This window comes from Anser brachyrhynchus, assembly GCF_964034855.1.
Source record: "Anser brachyrhynchus genome assembly, chromosome: 4".
Lineage (NCBI taxonomy): Eukaryota > Metazoa > Chordata > Aves > Anseriformes > Anatidae > Anser > Anser brachyrhynchus.
Genome location: NC_137698.1, coordinates 22,244,316 through 22,258,099, shown reverse-complemented (window position 1 = coordinate 22,258,099; position 13,784 = coordinate 22,244,316).

Genomic DNA, 13,784 nt, shown 5'->3' with positions numbered 1-13,784 from the left:
ATTAATTGTTCTAGGAGCTGTGTTCTTGAAATTCAAGCAGCCCGTCTTTTACATGCACGCCAGTAACTTTTTGTTTTTAGTGTGTTCTAAGATTACTGAAGCTTGTCTTATAAAATTGATCAATATTTCAGCAGAATGTGAGCAAGAAGTTACAGTTAAGCTTCAAATGGCTATTTTGTTGAAAAGGTCAATATATTTTAAGGTATCTTAGAATCCATGTAGTTATTTGAATTATTTTTAAAGCCATTAAACTGCTATCCCTGACCTAATGTGACATCAGAAAGATAATAGTCAAAACATGAAGGTTAATTGAGCAAGTTATTCCTAAATTGCAGCTCATTTCAGAGTTATGTATTATGCATTTATTTATTTATTTAAAGTTATATTACCAGGTTTGTATGCACTTTTTGTGCAGGCTTGAAGCTGAGGCTACGGCAATGATTGTGACTAAAATGATTTTACTTGGTCATTTCAAACTTAAGCAAATCCATACCGGTTTCTATCCCTTTGGAGGCAGTATTGACAGTGCTTCCAAGATTTAGGCTATCCAGATAAATGCATGCCACTTAGTTGACCCTGCCCACATCTACAAAGGCTAAGTAGGCATACAGGAAATATTTGCACTGGCACTAGAATATGGGGGAGTATTTTGTTCTTTAGTGAAAATTTTGCACTGATGGAGATTTGTTTTAAAACAAAAAAAAAAATCAAAGGAGATTAGGATGTAATAAAATGAAAAGAAGAAAGAGAGGGAGGGGTATGAGATCATGGCCTCAGGGCAGTCATTCTGAATTGGTTAGATAAATGATTTGAAACCTGGACCCATTTTTCACAGCTATGGAAAAGCAGATATTGCTAGCAGAATGTCCATTGCTGAGGAATTCTGTGAACAGAAATTACCAGCTTATCAGCTGCTTGGGCACCTGCCTGCTTCCTCTCCAACTTCTGCCAATTTCTGAAGACAGCATTCTTGTGAGCCTAATACTCTCTTATCCTTCCAGAATGGTGAATTTACTGGCATTCAGATCTCTGAAAACCAAGAAGTACATTGGTAAGGTACTTGTCAAGACATCTTAAATCCGTTCTCTCTAACATCTACATCTGTAACATACGCTTGAACTCTGCATTCTTACATAATGCACATCATTCAGGAAGTAGTGTTAGACCTTTTTACCTGTTTAACATCCTTCTTTATGATGAGATAAAACTTGATTTGAAAGAGCTCGACTGATAGGAGTTGCTTGCTACCTGCTAGGCAAACCCTGAGCCTACTTATCAAAACCAGCCACATATCTGATGAATTAATATTCATCTTACTGCCATACCACCATTTACAGCTTCTTCACTCTTTCCCACAGTATTCCATCTAGCAATTATCTACCCCTCATTAACCACGCCAATGTCTCTTTAAATCCTGTTTTGCTGCTAAGAAATTTCATAGCCAGGAAATCCATCTGTTTTATTGTTGACAGAACTCAGTTCTGAAATAGTATTTAGTACCTAAACAGGAATATGCATTTTTCCTTTGGTTACAGACACATGGAGCAGAAATCTATACACAAAAGGAGTCGTCCCTGTTTTTCTGCAATATTATCATATGTGTTCTGCAGTTATCCCAATATCAGATTCTGTTACATTATGATTGCCGGTCTGCAGGTGTGTTTTGGTACATCTTCCAAGCATTCACAGTTAATGGAATTGAAAATCATGTTGATGAGTCTGTTGGCTAGTGGTAGCCATAAGAGGGAACAGCTGGGCTGACCTTTTTCCAGTAACTTTTTTGGATCTTCTGGACTTCAAAGGCTTGAGTGTTGCTGAACTTGCAGTTGAGGAAGGGCATGAGATTCCAAAGGACTGTCCTAATGATGCATATATGGTGGGAGTCTGGTATAGGCCATCAGGCTGACACTCTGAGAAGATCTAGCCAAATCTTCTGATGCACAGGAACTGTAGGCTTAACAACAGCTGACAGTAATAAAATCAGAATTGCGTTCTGCAAAGAAAAACAAATCTAAGATAATTTCAGAGAATTCACACTTGGCTGTCAAGATTATAAATACTTCTAATGTTAAGGAATGGTGAAAGATGTTTAAAGACCAACTGGTGTAGCTCAGGATTTCCTCAGATCTGAATTCAGGAAAGAATCACACAGAAAAATGGAAGCAAGGTCAGATTCCTCAGGAAGAGCTTAAAAAGATGCAGCTAGAAGAGAGGCTATGAAGACAGGCTGAGGGAGTTGGGGTTGTTCAGCTTGGAGAAGAGCAGGCTCTGGGGGAGACCTTGCAGCACCCTTCCAGTACCTAAAGGGGGCCTATAGGAGAGCTAGGGAGGGATTATTGGTAGGGGGATGTAGTGACAGGACAAGGGGTAATGGTTTTAAACTAAAAGAGGGGAGATTTAGATTAGATTTCAGGAATAAATTATTTTACTCTGAGGGTGGTGAGGCACTGGCACAGGCTGCCCAGAGGAGCTGTGGATGCCCCATCCCTGGAGGTGCTCAAGGCCAGGCTGGATGGGGCTTTGGGCAGCCTGGGCTGGTGGGAGGTGTCCCTGCCCATGGTAGGGGGGTAGAACCAAATGGTCTTTAATGTCACTTCCAACCCAAACCAATCTATGATTCTATATAAATACAATTATGAGGCATAATAGGCAAAAAAGTGAAGATGTACAGAAACATGAATGCTAAGAAAAGGGGAAAGAAAGAGTTATTACTCGGCAGTCAAGGAAGACTGGTAATATATCGCTGATGTGTTTTCTTGTGGTTGTTTTTTTCTTCAGCATTTGCTACCAGAGTAACTGATCACATTGCTAACATTTGTACTATTAAATAAAGGATTAGAGGTTACCTAAGTAAATAAAATTTGTCCTGCATGTATAGGGCACCTATAGCCTCTGGGCTTTCTGTGACTCATGTCTGAGAAAGCGCTGAAGATGGGTATAGTTCTGGAAAACAAACAGAACAGCTTCAGAAGGGACAAAGGGAAGGAGGAGAAGCTGCCTAATCAGTTAGCTAGGAAACATCCTAGAAGGAGAAAAAGAAATAAAATAGAAGTTTGTTTTGTAACAACAAGTATGTGCTTGTGTGATGTAAGTCTTGTCACTTACTTGATCGCTTGACACTGATTCCTTTCTGTGATAGTGTAAGCCCCTCCTTGCTAAGCATAAAGCAGCAGATGCTAACATAATAGGTGTTTTGACATTAGTAAGGCTTCTGATACAGTCTCGCTCCCGACATACTCCTAAGTAGAGGCACATGGTCTGGGTTCATTATTGCATGGCGAATGTACAAATTATTGGAAAAATGCATAAAGAATGATTATCAGTATTTCATGAGCTGTCAAGCTGAATCAAATAGTACTCCACATAGTGTGCCATAGATTTTCTTAATGGCTTGGATAATGCAAATACAATGTTGTAACCTGGAAAAAAAATCACGTGTGCTTTGTAAGACAGGATGAAAGCTGGGGAAGTAATTCCACGTGAGAAAATGCAGTTCAGTAAGCACAAGTGCTAAGGCCTACGTTTAAGTGGGAGTAATCGGTTTCCAAAATGTGAGAAAGACAAGTGGCTAGATCTCAGTCCTTTAGAAAATCATAGAATAAGTCAGCTTAGAAGGGACTTTTGAGGTCCTGTGGTCCAACCATATGCTTAGAACTGAACTAACATAATTTAGATTAAGTTGCTCAAGGCTTTGTTCAGTTGAGTTTTGAACATTTCCAAGAAAAGAGATATCCACATCTTTTGCAGACATCTGTTCCAGTGCTTAGACAGCTTCTTCATGATTTTTTTCCTTTATATCTAGTCAGAATTTCCCTTGCTGCGGTTGTGACCACCATCTTAAGTGATGGAAAACCCAAGTTAGATTTCCAACTTTTACCCACTCCAGCTTGAACAAACTCAGTGCTCTCAGCTTCTCCTTGAGCTTTCTAATCATCCTGGTCAGCCTCCGCAGAATTCATTCCAGTTTGTTGTATGAGTACTGGGGAGCCCAAAAGCGGATGTTATACTCCAGATGTGGTCTTCAAATGTTGAAAAAAGGGTGACTGTTCACTTCCAAGAGCATGCTATCTGGTATTGTGAATGCAGCTGGGTATGGGGTTAGTTCTTATTGTTGCAAGGGCACATTGCTGACTCTTGCTGAACTTCTTGTCCATGTTGACTCCCCAGGTCCTTTACTACAAAGCTGCTTTCCAGTGGGCTCCAGCTGGTACTGTTAGATGTGGTTATGCTGCCTTTGGAATTCATAGCTTCTTTCTGCCCATTTTCACAGTTTGTTGAGATCCCTCTGAAAGGCAGTCTTGCCGTGCGGTGTGTTGATCACTCTGTCCAACTTGTCAATATTCACAGACTTGCTGAGGGCATGTTCCATCCTATTCATTCTCAACGTGTTACATGTAATACAAACATTAAGCAGCATTGACCCCAATATTAGTCCCTGAAGAATGCCATTAACTAATGCCAACAGTTGGTCTCTGAACTACGGAGCACTGTTCTTCCAGCCTGAGGTGCCAGTTTTCTACACTCCGCACTTGCAGCCCACCCATCCAGTTCATCTCTTTCCAGCTTGGCTACCAGGATACTAGGGTAGATCATGCTGAAAGCCTTGCTAATGTCAAGAAAAAAAACAACATCCACTGTTCTCCCTTTGTCTGCTGAGGCCGATCATAGACAGCAGTCTGGTTGTTTGGGTGTGATTTGCCTTTTGGTAAATCCATTCTGGCTGTTCTCAAGGACTTTTCGTGGAGCCCTGTCCAGTCATATGCAGGGTAATTCCAGCAGTATTTGTTCCATTATCTTTCCTGGGGGACTGAGGTGAGGCTGGCTGCTGCTGCTTCCCCACATAGTCCTTGCACCTCTTGAAGGTAAAATGACTTCTATCTTCTTAAAAAGTCATCAGGAACCTCCGTGACCTTCCAATGAATCAGACTGGCCTTTCAGTGACACTGATCAGCTCTGTCAGCACCTGTGGGTGCCTTTGCCTGGTCCCCTAGGCTTGTTGATGTCCAGCTGGTGTAAGTGGTACCTAGCAGCTTGCTCTTCCTCTACTGTGCTTCTCAACTTTGGCTTCGGCTTTCCTATCCCCAGACCTGCATGTGCTGGAAATGTTTTTGTATTCCTCTCCTGTAGCTAGGTTATAATGGAGCACAAACGTTGGTCAGCCGTGTTTTCTGCAATCTGAGGGTTTCTTCCTTATAACATGTCTTTTATATTCAGTACAGCTGAAATAATCCTGCTGCTGCTCTCAGCAGTGCTGAGACAGATGTACTGTGTCTCTGTGACTGGTCTTGGCACTACGTTTTGAGGAAAATGCCAGCCAACTAGAGGCCTAGAGAAAGGTTAACAAGAATGGTCAGCAATTTTAGACATATGACACTAAGAAAATGCTGGGAGAATTCAGAATGTTTTACCTGGCTTGTTCTGTTTGGATATTGCTGACATTGTGAAGGTTACTGTGGCAAAGACGACCAGAAGCAAACAGTGCAAGTAGTGAAACAGAAGTTTAGTCAGACGATGTAGCACCAAGGATAACTTGGTGAAAGAGGTTACTGAGGACCATGCAAATACTTAGTCATCTAAAATATTTTCAAAAACAATTTTAAATTGTTTTTTGTCAACTTGGGAGTATAATTCCTGTCAGTCCTGTTGTGTGGGAGAGGATGGGCAAAAGAACTTCTTCAAACTTCTTCAGTGTCCTTCTGGTTTTATTTTTTGTAAGTCAAGTGTGTTACCATTTGACCCAAAAATTGATCAACAGGAAATGTACTGAGAAACTGAAGGCTATGAGAAGGTTGCTTTGCAATTTACTATAATATTAATATCTTGATTGGTCTTCTAATTGTAAATGGCTAACTTCTGGTATAATTTTTTTCTTCTTTTTAATGTTGCTATACAAATATTGCTGTTTGGTCCACCTAAACAAAATGTGATCTGGACGTGCTTACGCAAGGAAATCTGAAAAAGAAAACAGTTCTTTTTCACTTGAGTTGTAAGTGTTTTAATTGTGAGGTTGCCATGAAAGCAAAGCATGCTTTGCACATCTATAAACTGATGATCTCTGCTGTTTTGATTTTGAATGTGGTTTTGATGTCCTTGAAAAATCACAGTGGTAGCAGTAAATTGTTTTAATTAATGAATTAGAGAGCAATGGAATTGCTGAGTCAGGTTTATTGATGTAATTATCACCGGAATAAAAAGAAGAAGAAAAGCCTGGAAGAACTGTGAGGTTGTTTGTTGTCATTTGAAAGCAACTTTCTCAGCCATTGCATCCTTCATCTCCTATACAGTTATGTGAATATAAGGGTGTGTGCATACATATACACACATGTATCTAAACATACATATACATTTACATATTCACTAGCAAAACTAAATCAATGGAATAGGTGAAGTCTAATGATAATTCTATATAAACAGTAGGCTTATTCATATTCGGTTGATTAAGAGAACATTTTTAAAGCTTCACATGATTTTGATTTGAAAAAAGATTTTAATTGCATTTGCTTGTTTAAATATAATGAAATAATCTAATAATGGTTTTTACTTTAAATGCATGCTGTGTTGTCAGAGAATCAGTAACAATCATAGGCTATTGTCTTTGTATGCTGGTGAAATAATAGATGGAGAACTTAAATACTGACTGGAAGTCAAGACTTTTGCAGGTAAAAGGCTGAAAACAATATTGGAACAGACAGTTCTTTAAAACAATCCCTTTTTAAACACGTGTAAAAATTTGTTTTTATATTTTTCTGGATAAAAAGTTATATTTCTTCCATTCAGATGAGAATTCAGTTCAAAATTAAATTTCAAGTCAAATTTGAGAATGAATTCCTTTTACAGTTATTAAAACTGAGCCAGTCAGAACTTTGTTTGGTCTAAGTAATCTGCCTGATATGTTGGCAAAATTTAAGATTTTTTTTCTTAATTTAAGGTGGGAAGAAGATGAGGTCTCAAATCTCACGGGAAAGGAAATGCTGGTTAAGAAGCTGTAGCATTTATTGTTATTCTTTTCCCACTCATCCAGCACTTTCATCCTAAATTATATAAGTTTTGTGTTTAGTTATCTGTTGTTTTCACTTGTATGTTGTAGGGAAGGGTGTTGTTGGCAGACAGAAACCAAGGAGATTCATTTTCTTTCACTCCACATTCAAAACCTTTCAGTGGAAGAGCCTTTGATGCCTGCTGCAGTCAGTACGGGTTAGTCCGGGATTTTACATAGCACTTGGGATTTGCAAAATAGTTACCAATATCTTGCTTTAATTTTTTTTCCTTTTTAATTTCACAGTTGTAAAACCACAGTATGAGAGCTAAGAAAGATAAGGAAAACAATGTGAATTAATTACAGATTAAATTATGAATGCACAAACGGTTAACAGGCGTATCTCATATCTTCAGTCAGGGCATCTGTAATAGATGGCAGTTTTCTTGGGGTTTGGAGGCTCTGTGCAGCTGCTGGTGAATCCCTCCTTCAGGTACTGTGGCTGCTGACTAGGTACATCAGAGATGAAATGTGAGCATTTGTGGTATTTGCAACATAAAAAGAAGCAACCAACCTGGGAAGCTGTTGTTACAGATTGTTATGCTACTACAGAGTAAAGCCAACAGGCTGACTGCTCTGGTTGACCACATTATGATTGCTTTTTGTCCTTTGTGATAAAATAGATGCATTAATGTGTGTGTATATGTATGTTTTTTTGTCCTTACAAGACCTTTTCTTACACAGTTTTAATTTCGGAGCTTACACGCATGGTTTTGTTACAGATTAAACACAGAGGGCTGAAGGCAGCTTTCTTCTTCAAATGATCCAAAAACTTCAGCACATTTCCGTAGTGAATCTTTGTGCAGTCATGAGCATAGGCAAGGGAAAGTTATTCTGATATTACACACTCTGCTGCTGATCTGCTGTGCGCTGGGAAAAGAAATTCTTTCAAAAGTGCAATATGCTATAAAATGTTTTATAGTTATAAATAAAATGTGTTATACAATCACTGCTGACAAGCTATCCGGTCTCCGTCTGAACATGAGGCAGATAGTTGAAGAAGAATTCAGTACAAAAACTTCAATTTCTTTTTGCAGTGGGTATCACTGAACCAAACTGTATTGGTCACCTGTGCAGTTTGTAGAAAAATAGCAGAACTGAGAAGTCCAGGATCCTTTTTGGCAAAAGTAAGTTCTTGGAGGAGGTTTCAGAGTTGTTTCTGTGTACTGTTGAAGTTGGATATTGAGTGTGTCAAGATAGCTTATAATCTTTGAAGCTCATTTGAATATTCAATTTCCAAGATACCCAGGTCAAAATGTGTCGGAAGGGAACTGTCTCTATTGTCAGCATGTGGTTAAATGGGTGGTGTCCAGTCTCCTTCCACACAGAGTTAGCCAGAATTATGCAAGCCGCTAAGTTCTTCATTGCTTGATTGCTATATGTTCTGTGAGGAGACTTATTTAAAATTGCTTAAAAGCTGCACTCAGTGGGGAATTCTGCTGCTCATTCCCTTAACTACTTTAGCTGCAGAGAACATATGACGTCTTTTTCATTAACTGTCTTTGCTGCTTGTTTGCTTTCAGTGGAATCGTAGGAGATTTTTATATTGTTTTGTAAACTCAATATTGCTGGATCCTGACTGCTTATGGCAATTGAGATGAGATTAGATGCTTTTGTTAACAGGCCCCAGACTTTAAATTTATAGGGACTAGGCACCATCTGTTCTCAATTAAAGGTCTTGAGCTCTGAAATTAATTCCTTCCATTGGTCCATTAGACTCAATCTTTTGACCTGAAGTCATGATAAGGCTATATTAGCCTCTTGAGCCTTTGAAAAGTGAGGAGCTCATGGAGGGACAGAACTGGATATTCCTTTTAGTCACTGTATCAGAATAGTTAGAAAGCAGAAAGTAATGATTGTTTTTCCATTTTACATATATGAGTGAGATTTTTGAAAAGTGCCCTAGAGATTTAGAGCTCAAATCTTCACAAGTTGTAACAGGACTTGTGCTTCTAAATTATGTAAGTGCTTTTGAAAATCCTTTCCAGAAAAATCAAATTAATATAGAGAACGTTGACTAAATTCGTAGAAAGACTTGTTGTAAAAGTGAGTTGAGTATAGAAGTTTGTTGTTCACAGACCCACATTTACTCCAGAGATTAGCTGAGTTTTGCCTTAGCTGTTTGTCATTGGTTCTGTTTGCAGTTGCAAAATGTTGGGAAATCTTACCAGAAATCCTGGTCCTATAATTCTTCCCACTGTGCTTTTGCAGAATTCGTATCTGTCTTGTGGTATGTAGATGTTGCAAGGAAGACATAGATGGATGGATAAATTGGTTCACGTTTTTGAGGTTATAAGGTTTTTCCCCGCTCTAATTTCCTGTCTGTATTTAACTCAAAATTGAGTTAAATAATTTAACTCAAAATTTGCTCTGTCAAAATACAGCAGGAAATACTGTGGAACAGGGAGAAGCTATAGTGACCAGCTTTTTAGTTCCTCGAGAAAAGCTCTAAGATGCCAACTAACTAAGCTGATTGTGTAAATTTCATATCAGTATTTCATAAACGTGAAACTGTACTTTGAAGGTTTCACGATCTGGTGGTTCCTCAGCAGACATTGATGTAATGTATACAGTGCTACAAATTTTCTGGAAGGCTGTTGGTAAGAATACTGATTTTGAGACAATATTTTCAATGTGTAAGAGTATTTCTATCTTATCCCAAAATGCAGTTTATTGGAATATTTTGGGATCTGCTGGCTAGTAGGTTACGAATAGAAGCAAGCAGGGAGATAGTTGGTAAGCGTGTTTTTATTCATATCTAACAAACTCTATTACATAAAAAATGCAGCAGCATTTGACTTCATAGAGAAAGCGAACAAAGTCAAGTGGCTGCCTTCTCAGCGTAGAAGGATTGAATTGTGGCCATTGCATCGAAGTGTTGCTTGTTGGCGACCTGTCAGCCAGAGGTTAAATTTGGAAATTCACTCTTTTATTACTCTTTCTCAACGTTTTCCCTACATTCACCTTACTCTCTGTCCAGCTCATAAATTTCTTATTCACAGGCCAGTGAGGATGCCTATCCAATCCTGGTGCTACCAAGGTTTACACCTTCAGGGCTGACTGCAATGCCATTTCCTTCTGCCATCTTGACGATGCTAGGGCAGTTTTATGGAGTTGTGTCACCGTTTGGGTTTTAGGTTGCCAGAAGATGGACATACCTGCCAGCTGAGCCCTGTAACTATTAGCTGAAAAACTGGCTGAAAAAAGCTGAAATACTCTTTTCCATGTCCATGGAGAAGATAACTCATCTTTTTAATCTAGTTGTTGTGATCATTATTTCCGACAAGGTCAAGTTTCAAACAGACAACAATCTGTTGTCTTTAGATGCAACACATTGTCTATAAATTTAGATGCAATACATTGTCTTTAAAAAGTGAGATTCACTACAATCCAGCTATAGCCATATAGCAGCTTTTCAATTGGGTTCATAAATAGTTTGGTAAAAATATTTCTTTCCATAGCTGTCTGCAATTAATAGCTCTTAAAATTAAGTAACTTTCTGGATGCCCGCTTTTCAACATCACCTAAACTAGAATAATGTTGGAGTCCCCATGATCCTAGGCCTTATTTGTAAGTGAGGCTTACGTTGCTCTGCAATCTAGTAACACATACATACAGTTAGAAATGAAGTTTTAGTTGTTACAAATGCCCAACTATGTTTTTGAAAAAATAAGTTAGAGTTCTTCCCTTCTGTTTTGTTTTTTGAATGTAACATATACAAAACTGTTAACTGAACTTACCCATGAAATGCTGAAGTGCCCATGTTAAATGCATTAATAATATTCTCTTTATCCAGAAAATCGTCTTTGCACTTCAGGGGCTTAGGGAACACATTTAAATAACAATAATGAAAATACGGTAACAAAGTCCATGTACTTTAGTTAGCGAATTGCTTTAAAAAAATAAAAAAATAAAAAACACAAAAACCCACAGATTCATTTCTTACTTGTTTTCTTACAAGCTCTTTGTTCTGTGCAGTATCAAATATATTGATTTTTATGAAAAAGTTAATTGGCTTACCTTTGTTCAGAGTGATTTTTTTTCCTTCTGATCACCTCTGCACAAATGAATTTTTTATCCTCTTTTTAGAGGTATTTCAATGTTATGAAAAAAGCATTAAAGGGAATTCTGATAAATTATTCCTTTAAAAAAATGATTCTTAGGCACTTTTGTTATGGCAGAAGAGTTAATTTGACTCAAAGATTTCTGTTTTGCTTTCAGTGAGAAAGATATCTGTGCTCAGTAAATATAAGAGAGAGTGTCTCTTGGGGAACTGGATTGCATAGTTCTGTGCTGATTCTGCTTCTCCCAAAATTTTTATTATGAATTTGAATTAATTGTTTTGGTGACATGGTACTATCGATTATCCCAAAACCCTATTTTTAGTGTGATTTAAAACATCTTAAAGTAGATTCATAATACAGTACACTTACAAGATAATGAAGAAAAATGCTTCATAGTCATATCCATAAAAGAAATGATTTCTGTATCATACTCTTTGTTTTCACTTCTATAGAACAACGGTTCTTCTCCCCAGAAAGACATTAAAAAAGACAGACACTGTGGTGTATTTTTATGCCAAATACATGATTATCCTATTTTGTGTTTATAACAAACAAACAACCTCCCGCCCCCCACAAAAATACACCCACCACCTTTTCTACCACTGTGGTCCTACTTTATTTTTCCTTATTAAATCAAGCCTGACCTAATCTTTTATGAGTTGTTTTTGTGTCTGTATTACCTCAGGCTGTGCTCTCATCAGACTTCACAAGCTAAGTGGACTTGAGTTTTGGATAGTCTGTGGAAATAATCAAAGAAAATGCACTATACTCCTGGATGTGATGATAATGGTTCATTATGTCCATTAAATTTAGTATGGAATCAGTGCTGCGTACTCTGCTGTGAGTTAAGGTTAGACTCAGTGTCCTGATCACTTGCAATTACTCAAGCACAACTGTTAGCTCAGCTAAACTCCAATCCTAGTGACTTGCATTCTGCTTACCAATTTCTTCTGAACTTTACATGTGGTAAGCCTTCAGAGTCTTTGCTTTGAAGTCAGAGGTTCTGCAATGAAATCCTGGTTTGGTCACTAATTTGCTGTCGCTGCATTTGTACGTTACTTCATCTTTCTGATTTTTTTTTCCCTACTTACGAATGGGCATAATAATGCTTCCTAATGGTGCCTTTGTCTAACCTTCTTGAACTAAAGGATTTGAAAAAGTTAGGGTTTTTTTATAGAAGTGTGTGTATATTTATGTAAGTATGCATGTATTTATGTGTATAAAAATAGAAATACCCGTGCAGTAACATCAAAAAAGGCAAAACCTTAATGAATTTGGAAGTGTTTCTGAATCCTGCAAACAATCTGACTGAATTTTATCAAACTAAAAAAGTAGTGTCTACAAAAGCCTAGATTGTCCTTGGTAATTTAAGTTGAGATAGTAGTAAAACCACTGCACAAATTACAATCAGCTTTATAATGCTTGTTTTTATGTATTTTGAATAAACGGAAGTAGTTTTGTATGTTCTTTGAGTGTTTGTCAAATTGCTGTTACTGTAAATGTGTTCTTTATCCACTTATACGAGAGCAAAAAAGCAGAGAAGTTACTGCCCGTTCTTCGGTTACGTGCCACCTCCCGTTAGAGCAGGGTACAGCTAAGCTAGTTTTCTTGTCAAAGCTGTGGCTAAATTGCTAGTACCTTCCTGAATTGCTTCTTTTGATTTTTGATTGTATCAGTACTCTTAGATCAAGTACTGACATTTTTCACACTCCTCTATAATACCATTTTTATGTTTTCCCTTATCTCCTGTTCAGGGCTCTTCAACCTGAGGCTTCAAATTCCATCCATTCAGTAACAGATTAATTTTCTCTTTTTACAAAATGGGCACAAGTGTCTCTGTCTGCTCTTCTGTAGAGTTGCACATACTGCTCAGTGTGCTCGTTGCTTTCGCATCGGAGGCACAAAGCATGAGATTGAGGAGGTGACATCAGCTTCCTGGACCTATCTGTACTGTTCTCATCAGATCTAAATGAAGCAATGGCCTTTTCTCTCCTCTTTCCCTTCTCACCAAAACCATGGGAACAGTTTGTCCTCAGGTAGACAAGCCAGACTCCATTCTTGTACAAAATGAATGTCAGGGCAACCACTGATTATTGGAAAAGGAGGCAGATGCTTAAACTTCTGGCATCACAGATGGATTCAAGGAAGGACCATGCTCAACCTAGAGTCAGAGGTACTAGACAGAGCTTTACTCCTTTTCTGCAGTGTTTGAGGGTAAAGAAGATGCCTCCACTTTCCAACAGTGACAAATAGCCCAAAATTGCTTGCTTCTTACCAGCCACATAGGACTGGGATAGTTGAAACAGCAGCTGACACCAGAGCACCTGCCATTTCAAGTACTGGTCGTGGGTGCATCACTGCTGGTCGTTGATGTTTGCTTTCCCTTATGGATAGGTTTTTCTGCATGAGAATAAGCAAATCTCTGGCCAGAAGTTGGCAGTCAATACTGCAGAGAGCAAAGTCAGGTCTGACAGCACAGGTCAGAGCCCTGTCTGCTCAGAGCACTGCCTTTTGGAGCTGCTTTGCTCTCTCTGAGTGCTCTGGCAATGCTAAATGTGATGTCTTCTAAATGTGATGTCTTCCAGGCTGTATTTTCTTGCAGTATCTTCCCTGTCCGTTCTCAGAGAGAGTCTGTTGTAACCAGAAGTGGCCTCGTTTTTGTTTAGGAGCCATAAATGATGACA